This window comes from Gymnoscopelus braueri (assembly GCF_963280865.1).
Source record: "Gymnoscopelus braueri genome assembly, chromosome: 17".
NCBI lineage: Eukaryota > Metazoa > Chordata > Actinopteri > Myctophiformes > Myctophidae > Gymnoscopelus > Gymnoscopelus braueri.
Genome location: NC_137617.1, coordinates 49972435 through 49984654, shown reverse-complemented (window position 1 = coordinate 49984654; position 12220 = coordinate 49972435). Strand labels below are relative to the sequence as shown.

The window sequence follows — 12220 nt, the reverse complement described above, 5'->3', positions numbered from 1 at the left end:
ACAAATGGTCTCGATCAAGTGGGCGATCGACGTCCCATGTTTACTGGTGCTAGACCTCTGTGAGAGTGTGTTGTTGCTGGGATGGAGAAAGGTCGATAATAATGTTGATTTGTCTCTAAAAAAAAGTATGAAGAAAAACATTTTAGTGTGAACATCTTTGGTAAGATTGTGTGTCTTGTGACAATCTGGTCCAATGTTTAGTTCATTGACCATGGAGCTAAAGAACGGTTCAGAAGCTGTGTTAATAGACTCATAATAATAATAATAATAATAATAATAATAATAATAATAATAATAATGAAGAATGGTTCAGAAGCTGTGTTCACGTTGTTACCTATTTCCCTCTGTAGCTCCGAACCGTGGTTGGGAGCGTCTGGAAACGTGGCTCGTTTAACGTGGTAACCTTTATAGAATTAGTCCATACAACTTCTTGGTAGAGAACAGGTATCATTTATTACTGACGGTCAGGCAGGAACATACAGGTTATACTTTTCAACGGATGCTTCTCTCTTTGTTATCTTTTCTGTTACAATATCTTTCTCCCGGTACTCACTCGCAGCTTATCACTTCCGCACCGGCACAATAGCAGTGCGTCAACGTCATCACGTTTCACTCCCAGGCCCCACCCCCTTAAAGGCACAGGCCTGGCATATAACAACGTTCACTCTCTCATTGCAAATAATAGACTCCAACCTGCTTCAGGTCTCCTAAAAAAGCCGTCCACCTACTTCACGTAGATACAGGAAGTAAACCGGAGATGGAATGTCTTCATTTGTTTCCGGTAGTCCAACTGCCTCCAAACTTTGGTTAGGAGGTATGGGGGGTCTTTCAGGTGGGGTGGGGGCGTGTGGGGGGGCTTTACTGTCAGGGATGCCTAGAGGGAAACACCCTCTTGGATTCAAGGCTGAACTGATTAGTGATTAATGTAGTGAAGGTCAAAGGTCAAGGTCTCTACGACCCATTCATGAAATAGTTTGAATCGTAGCCTAATGTAATAAATGTACAAACTTAACCTTTAATCACTCAATCTTAACCTCTTAAACCCTATAGACATAGTTGACTGGAGTCCCTGTGTGTGTGTGTGTGTGTGTGTGTGTGTGTGTGTGTGTGTGTGTGTGTGTGTGTGTGTGTGTGTGTGTGTGTGTGTGTGTGTGTGTGTGTGTGTGTGTGTGTGTGTGTGTGTCATTTACCATTTTACACAAAATATCTTTGCTGAACACAGCCGGTCTACGAGATGACAACGTGTCATATCATTTAAAAAATATATATATATATTCAAAGATTTGCACACATTTTCACTCTAATTTTCTTTTTGCAGATCTACAAGTTCCGAAGCTCGCAGCTTGAGCTGAGCTTGTATATCTGCTATTTTTGAATAGCCAACGCTAAAATCTAAAACGTCACAGATGTTTATCCCGGTTTGACTGGGATAATGGGGGATGTTTTAGCAGCATTGGGCTTGGCTATGGCAGCATGTCTGTGAAGTTGTTTACTACGGTAGATTCCATCAACAACAAGCTAACAGAGGACCGTCACATTGTCCTGTTTTCTTTTCCTTTTTGATAAGCCTCACAGTGAGAGATCCTTTCATTACTTTTTAAGGAGCTGTCCCTTAAAAAGAAAAGAGCAGGTTTATTTTTTGGGGAGAAGTGGTGAGTAGTGATCGATACGTCGGCTCAGGGGCCATATGTCATTATTCTGTGACTGGCCAGCCGTGAAATAGTTGTTTGGCCGTTGAAATAGATCCAAAGTCTTTTTAGTGAGAGGTTTATTTTGGATGGCAAGGCCTTGTGGGATTGAGAGACGGAGGACGAGCGGATGAAAAAGTACTCAGATTCTTTAGTAAAAGTATGGATAAACACACTGTAGCAATACTCTGTTACAAGTAAAAGTCCGGTATTGAATATTGAGTGAAAGTACAAAAGTTTTGTCAACAAAATATACTGAGAGTACCGAAAGTAAAAGTACTCTTTATGCAGAATGTCCCATTTCAAGTATAACATGTATGAACATCTTATTGATATCTTGTTAACGTGTCGCTTTGCAACACGTTGTGAGCTTGTAGATCTGCTATTTTCAAATAGCTGAATATGTATGGGGCTGGCTAAGTGGTTGATGCATGTTTAAATCTACAAAGTAACTAGTAGCTAAACTCATTTGCTCAGATGTAGTGGAGTAGAAGTATTGAAGATTGGAAATACTCAAGTAAAGTAAAAAACGTTTGTCAGTCCATAGGCTCGGCTCCGTGAATACGGTTAGAGTCCGGTGAGGCTTTTTGCCGCTGCATTCAAGAAGAACGTCACTTTAACATAGCGTTCTAACCCCGGCCGTGGCCTTTATGTGACTGGGATCCGTGTCTAGGTAATCTCTCAAGAACAGATTCTGCTCTCCGCTCGAATCTGTCGGGGGGGGGGGTTCGTCATAACGTGTACGCACTGGCCTACAAGTGGGCGTGCCTTCAGATCAGGAAGCAGGCCGCGCTTTACCCAATCAAATGTAGTGGGCGGGATTTACTGTCTGTGCTCTCGCTTCCCACTGAAAACAAACCGAAACCCATTTAACAATAGTGTCCTCGGAGCAGACAAAACCACGGAAAGATATTCACATTGAGAGAGAGACTGAGACTGAGACTGAGACTGAGACCTTGTCCCCTATGTTTTTCTCTTCCTGCATACTGCGCCCGGGGCCAGTGTAATAACTGGATGAGGGGGGGGGGGGGCACTACAAATACCGACCTTGTGCCCTCATGACCCTGTGAACGCTCTCCTCTCATTCCTCATGGTAGAACACATCTCTGCATGGTGTTAGACTGCAGTGGGACTAGAAGGTCTGTTGACCACAGTGTGACACAGTGTCCACTGTTCCTCCTGAGCTTCACAACACAAAGCAGTCCCAGTCCTCCTCCTGCTGCTGCTCCTCCTGGCCGCTGTCACAGAGGAGGAGGAGGAGGAGGAGGAGGCGGCATCAATTATACACATCATAAGGCTCTTAATACGCATTCCTCCATGTTTCACAGGCTGAGGAGAGCTTTTCTGTGTCTCTGAGAAGCTCATAGTGGCACACACACACACACACACACACACACACACACACACACACACACACACACACACACACACACACACACACACACACACACACACACACACACAGACAGTTTATTTAAACCTACCCAGTGCATTGTAGGGTAAGTCTCAACACGCCAAGTGGCCATTGTGTCATGGGCACTGTATCTCAAAGTTAACCTCGCGTGGCCAGACAATATCACACGACACACTGCGTGGATGTTAGTCTGGTCCCTCTCAACGCTAGATTTTTTTTCTATTAGTTAGACCTAAAACCAATCAGAGCAGTGCTTCCTGTTACGTCACACACAAGCGCCGGTGCTGAAATAGTAAACAAAGAAAGCTATTTCCACTCGTATTTAGTCTGGTAACCAGATGAAACTATTCTTAACACATCTTTCTTTCCAGCGTTTACTACCGATGCTATGGCGGCGTCCGTCTTTGTTGTGAAAAACTGAAAATGAGTCTCCTGCATTGTACGTCATTGCTCCAAATAAGGTGATAAGCCCGCCCACATTTGGATACCGGGCCCTGATTGGTCCCTCACGACTTTGGAGGGAGAGAAATGAAATCTCTACTGAGGGGGGGCAGACCTAATCTGCCGAGGGGCTGAAGTGAGATGACATTTTGCAAAAAGGCAGATTCGTCTGGAACCAGGCTTTCTCAAAGTAGGGTCTGGGGCCAGTTCAACAAATCAATACGTTGATATGTATCTGGACACGGACCCCCATCTGGAACTATTTAGTGCCAGGGACCCCCAGAAGAGAGGATTTGTGTAAAAAAAAAGCGACATTTTCCAAACATTTTTGATATTTTTCCAAATAATTTTCAAAAATAGCTGATGTACAAGGCAGCGCGCAGAGCGCTACGAAGTGACGCACTGTGAGCTTGTAGAACTGCTATTTTGGAATAGCTATGTTAACTATACTTTTGGACTTCTGGGCGTCCCCGAACCAATGCAGTGATGTTGCTAGGTTTTCAATGTAATGGGTCCCGGGACCCACAGGTGGTCATTCAAATGGGTCCCAGAAACATTTTATCGGTCCCCAATTACACGTCTCCCCCCCCCCCCCTTCTATCGTTTTCTTTGATCTCCAATCTCCATATCTTCTATGTGTGTGTGACTGTGTACATTATATCCTAATGCAGTGGATCTCAATCTTTTCAGGCAGCGACCCCCCAAAATAATCATATTTGAACTGGGGACCCCCCACCCTGAGAAGCGCTTGGAATTAGGAGTTGAGGCATTTCATTTAGTTTAACTCAGTTCCACAGATACATAGTCAAAATAGCAGATCTACAAGGTCGTTTTTTTTTTTTTATCTACAAGCTCACAACGCCTTGCTTGTAGATCGCCTCTTTCTTATATTATTTCACAATTTTGACCGTATTTATAGTATAGTTTGTTGATTAGTTTGGATGCAGTAATAGCCTTTTTTCTTTTCTTTCTTGAGGTATTAAAAATATCTTAAAAGTCCTTAAATTGTGACTTCACTGTCATCTGGGGACCCCCCCCCCCAAATCATGTGGGGAGCCCCCTGGGGGTCCTGACCCACAGGTTGAGAACCACTGTCCTAATGTACATTCTATTTTGCTACTTGTTGTAGTCACAAACTCGGAATACAGGGTACAAACTACAATATAAAGTTCATAATAATAATATGAAAAAGATAATGTACACTTCATAGGAGCAGAGATAGATAGGAACTAAAGAACAACAACACTTTGTGGAAGAGAATGTAAACGGAGCAGAGATATTTGTTTAAGAAAAGTAGATGTTTGCGGCAGTATTTATTGCTCTGGTGTTTTCTTCTTAAAAAGTGGGATTCCCTTCAAATGATTTATGCTTGTGTCGCACCGAAAATAACGATCTGAAAACGACGTGTCGCGCGTCGGTGTTTCGGCTCGCGGGTCGGTTTGGTGCGCGGCTCGCGGCTCACTATGCTGCTCGCGGTTTGGTGTGCGCTCGCGGGTCGCTTTGGTGCGCGGATCGCGGCTCGGTTTGGTGCACGGCTCGCGGTTCGGTTTGGTGCGCGGCTTGCGGCTCGCTTTGGGCGCGGCTCGCTTTGGTTGTATGCGTCCCGTGGACGCTGTGATGGTTGGTTTAATGCGTCCTTTATTAAAAATGTGCGTCAGAGACGCAGGACGCAGGGCTAGCAGCATCTCTGCCAATGCAGTATAGCCTACTTAATGAATGTACTTTCCAGCACTGCTCCAGGCACATGTATGTACGTACTACAGTACATATACAGTACATACATACGCACGCATGTACGTACTTGGTCCCCTCACAGACTCTTATACCGCTAATAGACACTCAGCCGGCCACAGTCCTCTGTGCAAATAAATCAGAGGAACGTTGTGGTCGGATGATGTTACGTCTTCAGGGCCGTGGTCACTTCCTGTTAAAGAAGCAAACAGCTGTTTCTATAGGCTCTGCCTCTTTAGCCTCCAGTAATATTACTCATCACAGACCTCATCACATTACATTACATTACATTACAGTCATTTAGCAGACGCTTTTATCCAAAGAGACTTACAATAAGTGCATTCAACATAGGTAGGGGACGAAACTACTAATCACCAGAAGTCTTAAGTGCATTTTCTGCAAAAACAAGCAACCAAGAGTATACCTAGCGCTACGGTAAAAGTGCAATATATCAGCTACCTACTTTCTTAAACAGATGAGACAAAATAGCTAAATCAAATGAGCAGGAGCTAAAACAAATAAGTGTATCGACTAAACAAGATCCAATAAAACAATACAACAATAAAGCAAGCGTTCGTACAACTAGTTAACAACAAGTAGGCCAGGCAGAGAGGAAGGGTAGTGTTTCCTGAAGAGGTGGGTTTTCAGCCTGCGGTGAAAGATGGGCAGTGACTCTGCTGTCCTAACATCAGTGGGAAGTTCATTCCACCACTGTGGGGCCAGAACAGAAAAAAGTCGTGACCGTGTGGATCGGCCAGAAGGACCCTTGATCGACGAGGCAATCAGTCGCCCGAGGTGGCAGACCGAAGTGGTCGGGCAGGGGTGTAGGCATCGACCATAGCCCGGAGGTAAGAAGGAGCTGTTCCTTTCACTGCCCTATAGGCTAGCACCAGGGTTTTAAACTGGATGCGAGCCGCTACGGGGAGCCAGTGCAGGGGAGCCAGACCGCATCACATCATCACAGACCTCATCACATCATCACAGACCTCATCACAGACCTCATCACATCATCACAGACCTCATCACATCATCACAGACCTCATCACATCATCACTAATCTCTCAAGAACAGATTCTGCTCTGCGTTTGAATCTGTCGGTAGCCGTGTTGACAACCCGTGCGCAATGGTTACAAGTGGGCGTGCTATCAGATCAGGAAGCAGGCCGCGCTTTACCCAATCAAATGTAGTGGGCGGGATTTACGTGTGTGCCGTTCCTTCCCCACTAGAAACAAACCGAAACTCATTTAACGATAGCGTCCTCGGAGCCGACAAGACCACGGAAAGTTAGTAACATTTTAAATTGCTTTTTCATCATAGAAACAAGTGGGCTTATAACCAAAACCATCCATGTTCTCTGGGAGAAGTGGTGTTAGTGTTCCGTGTAGAAATATTGTTAGTGGGAATGAAAACATAGTCGCACCACCGGAAGTGAAAGGCTGAAGGCAGACCAAAACCCTGTTTTCATGAGCACGGGTCGTCCGTTCAGCTCCGACCAGAGCCAAGTGAATAAGTAAGAAACAGCAGAGGGCGCTGTTTTTCCTTTTTATTTGGCGATGGGTTCCCAGATTGCATCATCACAGACCTCATCACATCACCATCACACAGACAACACAGAGCTGTGTGTGAAACTCTGCCATACGGGCCCTGCAGCACTGTGGGGCTAAGTTAAATTACTATGACCAATGATCAAAATAAATAATAATAACGTACTATGACCAAAACAGGCTACATACTAAATCATTTTATAATTTACAAAATTCAGAAAAATGTCTAAAATAGCCGTTCTACAAGCTTGTAGATCTGCTATTCTAGCCATTTGACACAAAGTATTATGGGGTTTAAGTGGTTAATTTCATTCAGCTGTTGCTATGGGAAGGATTTAAACGATTTATGCAAAATAGCTGCTATTGGCTCAAATCATAGTGATTAGGTGATGATGTAATGATGATATTATGTAATAACTGTGTCAGGCGTAACCCACGGCAATGATGATGAGTGTGATGATGAAGATGATTGGTGTTGTCAGGCTGGATGAAGGGTGGTGGGGAGGGGGGGCACGTGTGCGGCTAGCTGTAGCAGCTAAAGGCGCGAGGAGGGGGGTGGAGCTACTCATGGAATGTAAGTAAGTACATTTACTCAAGTACTGTACTTCAGTACAATGTTTAGTTACTCTTACTTTACTTGGTTATTTGGCTATTATTGGAATTAAAACAAAAGCCACATTCTACACATTTTCGAGAAGAAAAAAAAAAGGTTGAAACATCTTCAAAACGTTTGTATGAGTACTTTTAACATTTGGTACTTTAAGCAGTGGTGGAAAAAGTACTAAAATGTTTTACTCAAGTAAAAGTATTAATACTTTAATGTAGAAGTACTCTGTTACAAGTAAAAGTCTGGAATTCAAAATTTACTTGAGTAAAAGTATTGGTATTGAAATGTACTTAAAATACCAAAAGTGAAAGTACTCAAATGTTTGAAAATAGCAGATCTACATGCTCACAACGCATCGTGATGCGACTCGTTGTGAGCTTGTAGATCTGCTATTTTCAAATAGCCTAGGTATAAAATAGGGTTAATGTGGTTAATATATGTTTTTATAATGTAATCATTTATATCCGCAAAGTAACTAGTAACTAAAGTTTTCAAATAATTGTAGTGGAGTAAAAGTATAATATTTGCCTCTGAGATGTAGTGGAGTACAAGTAAAAGTATAGACAATTGGAAATACTCCAGTAAAGTAAAAGTACCTCAAATTTTTACTTAAGTACAGTACTTGAGTAAATGTACTTAGTTACTTTACACCACTGACTTTAAGTATGTATTGAGGACAATACTTTTTGGATTAACTCAAGTAAAATGTTGAATAAGGTACAGTAGGTACTTTATGCATCCCAGAGGGGAAATGAAGATGTTACAGTAGCTCTCATGATCAGTAACATACGGGGGGAAAAAACATTTACAAAGGCCTCTTACTTCTATCAGAGTATTTCTACTTTGTGGTAATGCTATACTTTCCCTTAATAACAGCCCTTTGACACGCCTGCTGATCCTCTTTAATGTGGTTGTGTGTACTTGTGTTATAATGGCAATAAGAAATGAATTGAATTGAATTAAGTAAAAACATCTCAGTCACTTCATATACCACTGGCTGCTTCCCATGGTGGGGCGGGGGGGGGGGGGTCTATACGTGGGCGTCTAGTTGCAGCAGCTGAAGCCGGGGGGAGGTGTGTGTGCGTGTGTGTGTGTGTGTGTCTATACTTGTGAGCACCAAATGTCCCCGCAAGTATAGCAGAACTAGATAAATAGACCATTTTCCTGATCCTCATGAGATAAATGGTTAAAAAATATCTTTAGAGTTCAGGTGTTTTAGGATTAGGCATTTAGAAGTTCTAGGTTTAGGGATTAGAGATGGAGTTATACCTGATGTATACTTATAATTGCCCGCTTGTATTCGTGCAAAAAAACCTCTCTACAAGCTCACAGTGGGATTGTAGATGTGTTATTTTTAGGCTTTTTAGGATAACGGTAAATGGAGAAAAAACAACAATTGAATATGGCACTCATAGGTAAAATCGCCGTCCTAAAATGTTGGATGTCCTTATGAGTCCTTATGAGTATAGTAATTACAAACCTGTGTGTGTGTGTGTGTGTGTGTGAGGGGGGGGGGTGGGGCAGAGTTGCATCAGATCTGACACACCACCAAAGCCTGTGAACTTCACATGTTAAAGCAGCTCTCCTGAGGGGGCGGGGGGGGGGGGTAGAAAAATACAAGACAAAGTGTATTTTTGAATGATTACAGAAAATCTGCGGTGTGTCAGTCATGTCCCAAAGCCGTTATATCGCTTTTGATCAAACGTGGTCTTCCGCCATGCGCGAGCAACAGCTAGCAGCCGCCAGCCTGGTTCCTCTCCTCCTCCTCCAGGCTAACATACAGCCTGGTTCTCCTCCTCCTCCTCCTCCAGGCTAACACACAGCCTGGTTCTCCTCCTCCTCCTCCAGGCTAACATACAGCCTGGTTCTCCTCCTCCTCCAGGCTAACATACAGCCTGGTTCTCCTCCTCCTCCTCCAGGCTAACATACAGCCTGGTTCTCCTCCTCCTCCAGGCTAACATACAGCCTGGTTCTCCTCCTCCTCCAGGCTAACATACAGCCTGGTTCTTCTCCTCCTCCTCCAGGCTAACATACAGCCTGGTTCTCCTCCTCCTCCAGGCTAACATACAGCCTGGTTCTCCTCCTCCTCCAGGCTAACATACAGCTTGGTTCTCCTCCTCCTCCAGGCTAACATACAGCCTGGTTCTCCTTCTCCTCCTCCTCCAGGCTAACATACAGCCTGGTTCTTCTCCTCCTCCAGGCTAACATACAGCCTGGTTCTCCTCCTCCTCCAGGCTAACATACAGCCTGGTTCCTCTCCTCCTCCAGGCTAACATACAGCCTGGTTCTCCTTCTCCTCCTCCTCCAGGCTAACATACAGCCTGGTTCTCCTCCTCCTCCAGGCTAACATACAGCCTGGTTATTCTCCTCCTCCTCCAGGCTAACATACAGCCTGGTTCTCCTCCTCCTCCAGGCTAACATACAGCCTGGTTCTCCTCCTCCTCCAGGCTAACATACAGCTTGGTTCTCCTCCTCCTCCTCCAGGCTAACATACAGCCTGGTTCTCCTCCTCCTCCAGGCTAACATACAGCTTGGTTCTCCTCCTCCTCCTCCAGGCTAACATACAGCCTGGTTCTCCTTCTCCTCCTCCTCCAGGCTAACATACAGCCTGGTTCTTCTCCTCCTCCAGGCTAACATACAGCCTGGTTCCTCTCCTCCTCCAGGCTAACATACAGCCTGGTTCTCCTCCTCCTCCTCCTCCAGGCTAACATACAGCCTGGTTCTCCTCCTCCTCCTCCAGGCTAACATACAGCCTGGTTCCTCTCCTCCTCCTCCTCCAGGCTAACATACAGCCTGGTTCTCCTCCTCCTCCTCCAGGCTAACATACAGCCTGGTTCCTCTCCTCCTCCTCCAGGCTAACATACAGCCTGGTTCTCCTCCTCCTCCTCCAGGCTAACATACAGCCTGGTTCTCCTCCTCCTCCAGGCTAACATACAGCCTGGTTCTTCTCCTCCTCCTCCAGGCTAACATACAGCCTGGTTCTCCTCCTCCTCCTCCAGGCTAACATACAGCCTGGTTCTCCTCCTCCTCCTCCAGGCTAACATACAGCCTGGTTCTCCTCCTCCTCCAGGCTAACATACAGCCTGGTTCTCCTCCTCCTCCAGGCTAACATACAGCCTGGTTCTCCTCCTCCTCCTCCAGGCTAACATACAGCCTGGTTCTCCTCCTCCTCCTCCTCCAGGCTAACATACAGCCTGGTTCTCCTCCTCCTCCTCCAGGCTAACATACAGCCTGGTTCCTCTCCTCCTCCTCCTCCAGGCTAACATACAGCCTGGTTCTCCTCCTCCTCCTCCAGGCTAACATACAGCCTGGTTCTTCTCCTCCTCCAGGCTAACATACAGCCTGGTTCTTCTCCTCCTCCTCCAGGCTAACATACAGCCTGGTTCTCCTCCTCCTCCTCCAGGCTAACATACAGCCTGGTTCTCCTCCTCCTCCTCCTCCAGGCTAACATACAGCCTGGTTCTTCTCCTCCTCCAGGCTAACATACAGCCTGGTTCTCCTCCTCCTCCTCCAGGCTAACATACAGCCTGGTTCTCCTCCTCCTCCAGGCTAACATACAGCCTGGTTCTCCTCCTCCTCCTCCAGGCTAACATACAGCCTGGTTCTTCTCCTCCTCCAGGCTAACATACAGCCTGGTTCTCCTCCTCCTCCTCCAGGCTAACATACAGCCTGGTTCTCCTCCTCCTCCAGGCTAACATACAGCCTGGTTCTTCTCCTCCTCCAGGCTAACATACAGCCTGGTTCTCCTCCTCCTCCAGGCTAACATACAGCCTGGTTCTCCTCCTCCTCCTCCAGGCTAACATACAGCCTGGTTCTCCTCCTCCTCCAGGCTAACATACAGCCTGGTTCTTCTCCTCCTCCTCCAGGCTAACATACAGCCTGGTTCCTCTCCTCCTCCTCCAGGCTAACATACAGCCTGGTTCTCCTCCTCCTCCAGGCTAACATACAGCCTGGTTCTCCTCCTCCTCCAGGCTAACATACAGCCTGGTTCTCCTCCTCCTCCAGGCTAACATACAGCCTGGTTCTCCTCCTCCTCCAGGCTAACATACAGCCTGGTTCTTCTCCTCCTCCTCCAGGCTAACATACAGCCTGGTTCTCCTCCTCCTCCAGTCTAACATACAGCCTGGTTCTCCTCCTCCTCCTCCAGGCTAACATACAGCCTGGTTCTCCTCCTCCTCCTCCAGGCTAACATACAGCCTGGTTCTCCTCCTCCTCCAGGCTAACATACAGCCTGGTTCTCCTCCTCCTCCTCCAGGCTAACATACAGCCTGGTTCTTCTCCTCCTCCTCCAGGCTAACATACAGCCTGGTTCCTCTCCTCCTCCTCCAGGCTAACATACAGCCTGGTTCTCCTCCTCCTCCAGGCTAACATACAGCCTGGTTCTCCTCCTCCTCCTCCAGGCTAACATACAGCCTGGTTCTCCTCCTCCTCCTCCAGGCTAACATACAGCCTGGTTCTCCTCCTCCTCCAGGCTAACATACAGCCTGGTTCTCCTCCTCCTCCAGGCTAACATACAGCCTGGTTCTTCTCCTCCTCCTCCAGGCTAACATACAGCCTGGTTCTCCTCCTCCTCCTCCAGGCTAACATACAGCCTGGTTCTCCTCCTCCTCCAGGCTAACATACAGCCTGGTTCTCCTCCTCCTCCTCCAGGCTAACATACAGCCTGGTTCTTCTCCTCCTCCTCCAGGCTAACATACAGCCTGGTTCCTCTCCTCCTCCTCCAGGCTAACATACAGCCTGGTTCTCCTCCTCCTCCAGGCTAACATACAGCCTGGTTCTCCTCCTCCTCCAGGCT

At 46.4% G+C, this 12220-nt stretch overlaps 2 protein-coding genes across 5 annotated transcripts in view; both read left to right on the top strand.

Annotated features, from left to right (window-relative positions):
- LOC308104861 (ankyrin repeat and SOCS box protein 12-like) overlaps positions 1–12220 on the top strand; it is a 396083-nt gene that overhangs the window by 80128 nt on the left and 303735 nt on the right. The window lies entirely within an intron of this gene.
- The window catches only part of tanc2b (tetratricopeptide repeat, ankyrin repeat and coiled-coil containing 2b), a 332731-nt gene that overhangs the window by 40464 nt on the left and 280047 nt on the right, over positions 1–12220 (top strand). The gene's annotated exons all lie outside the window — the stretch shown is intronic.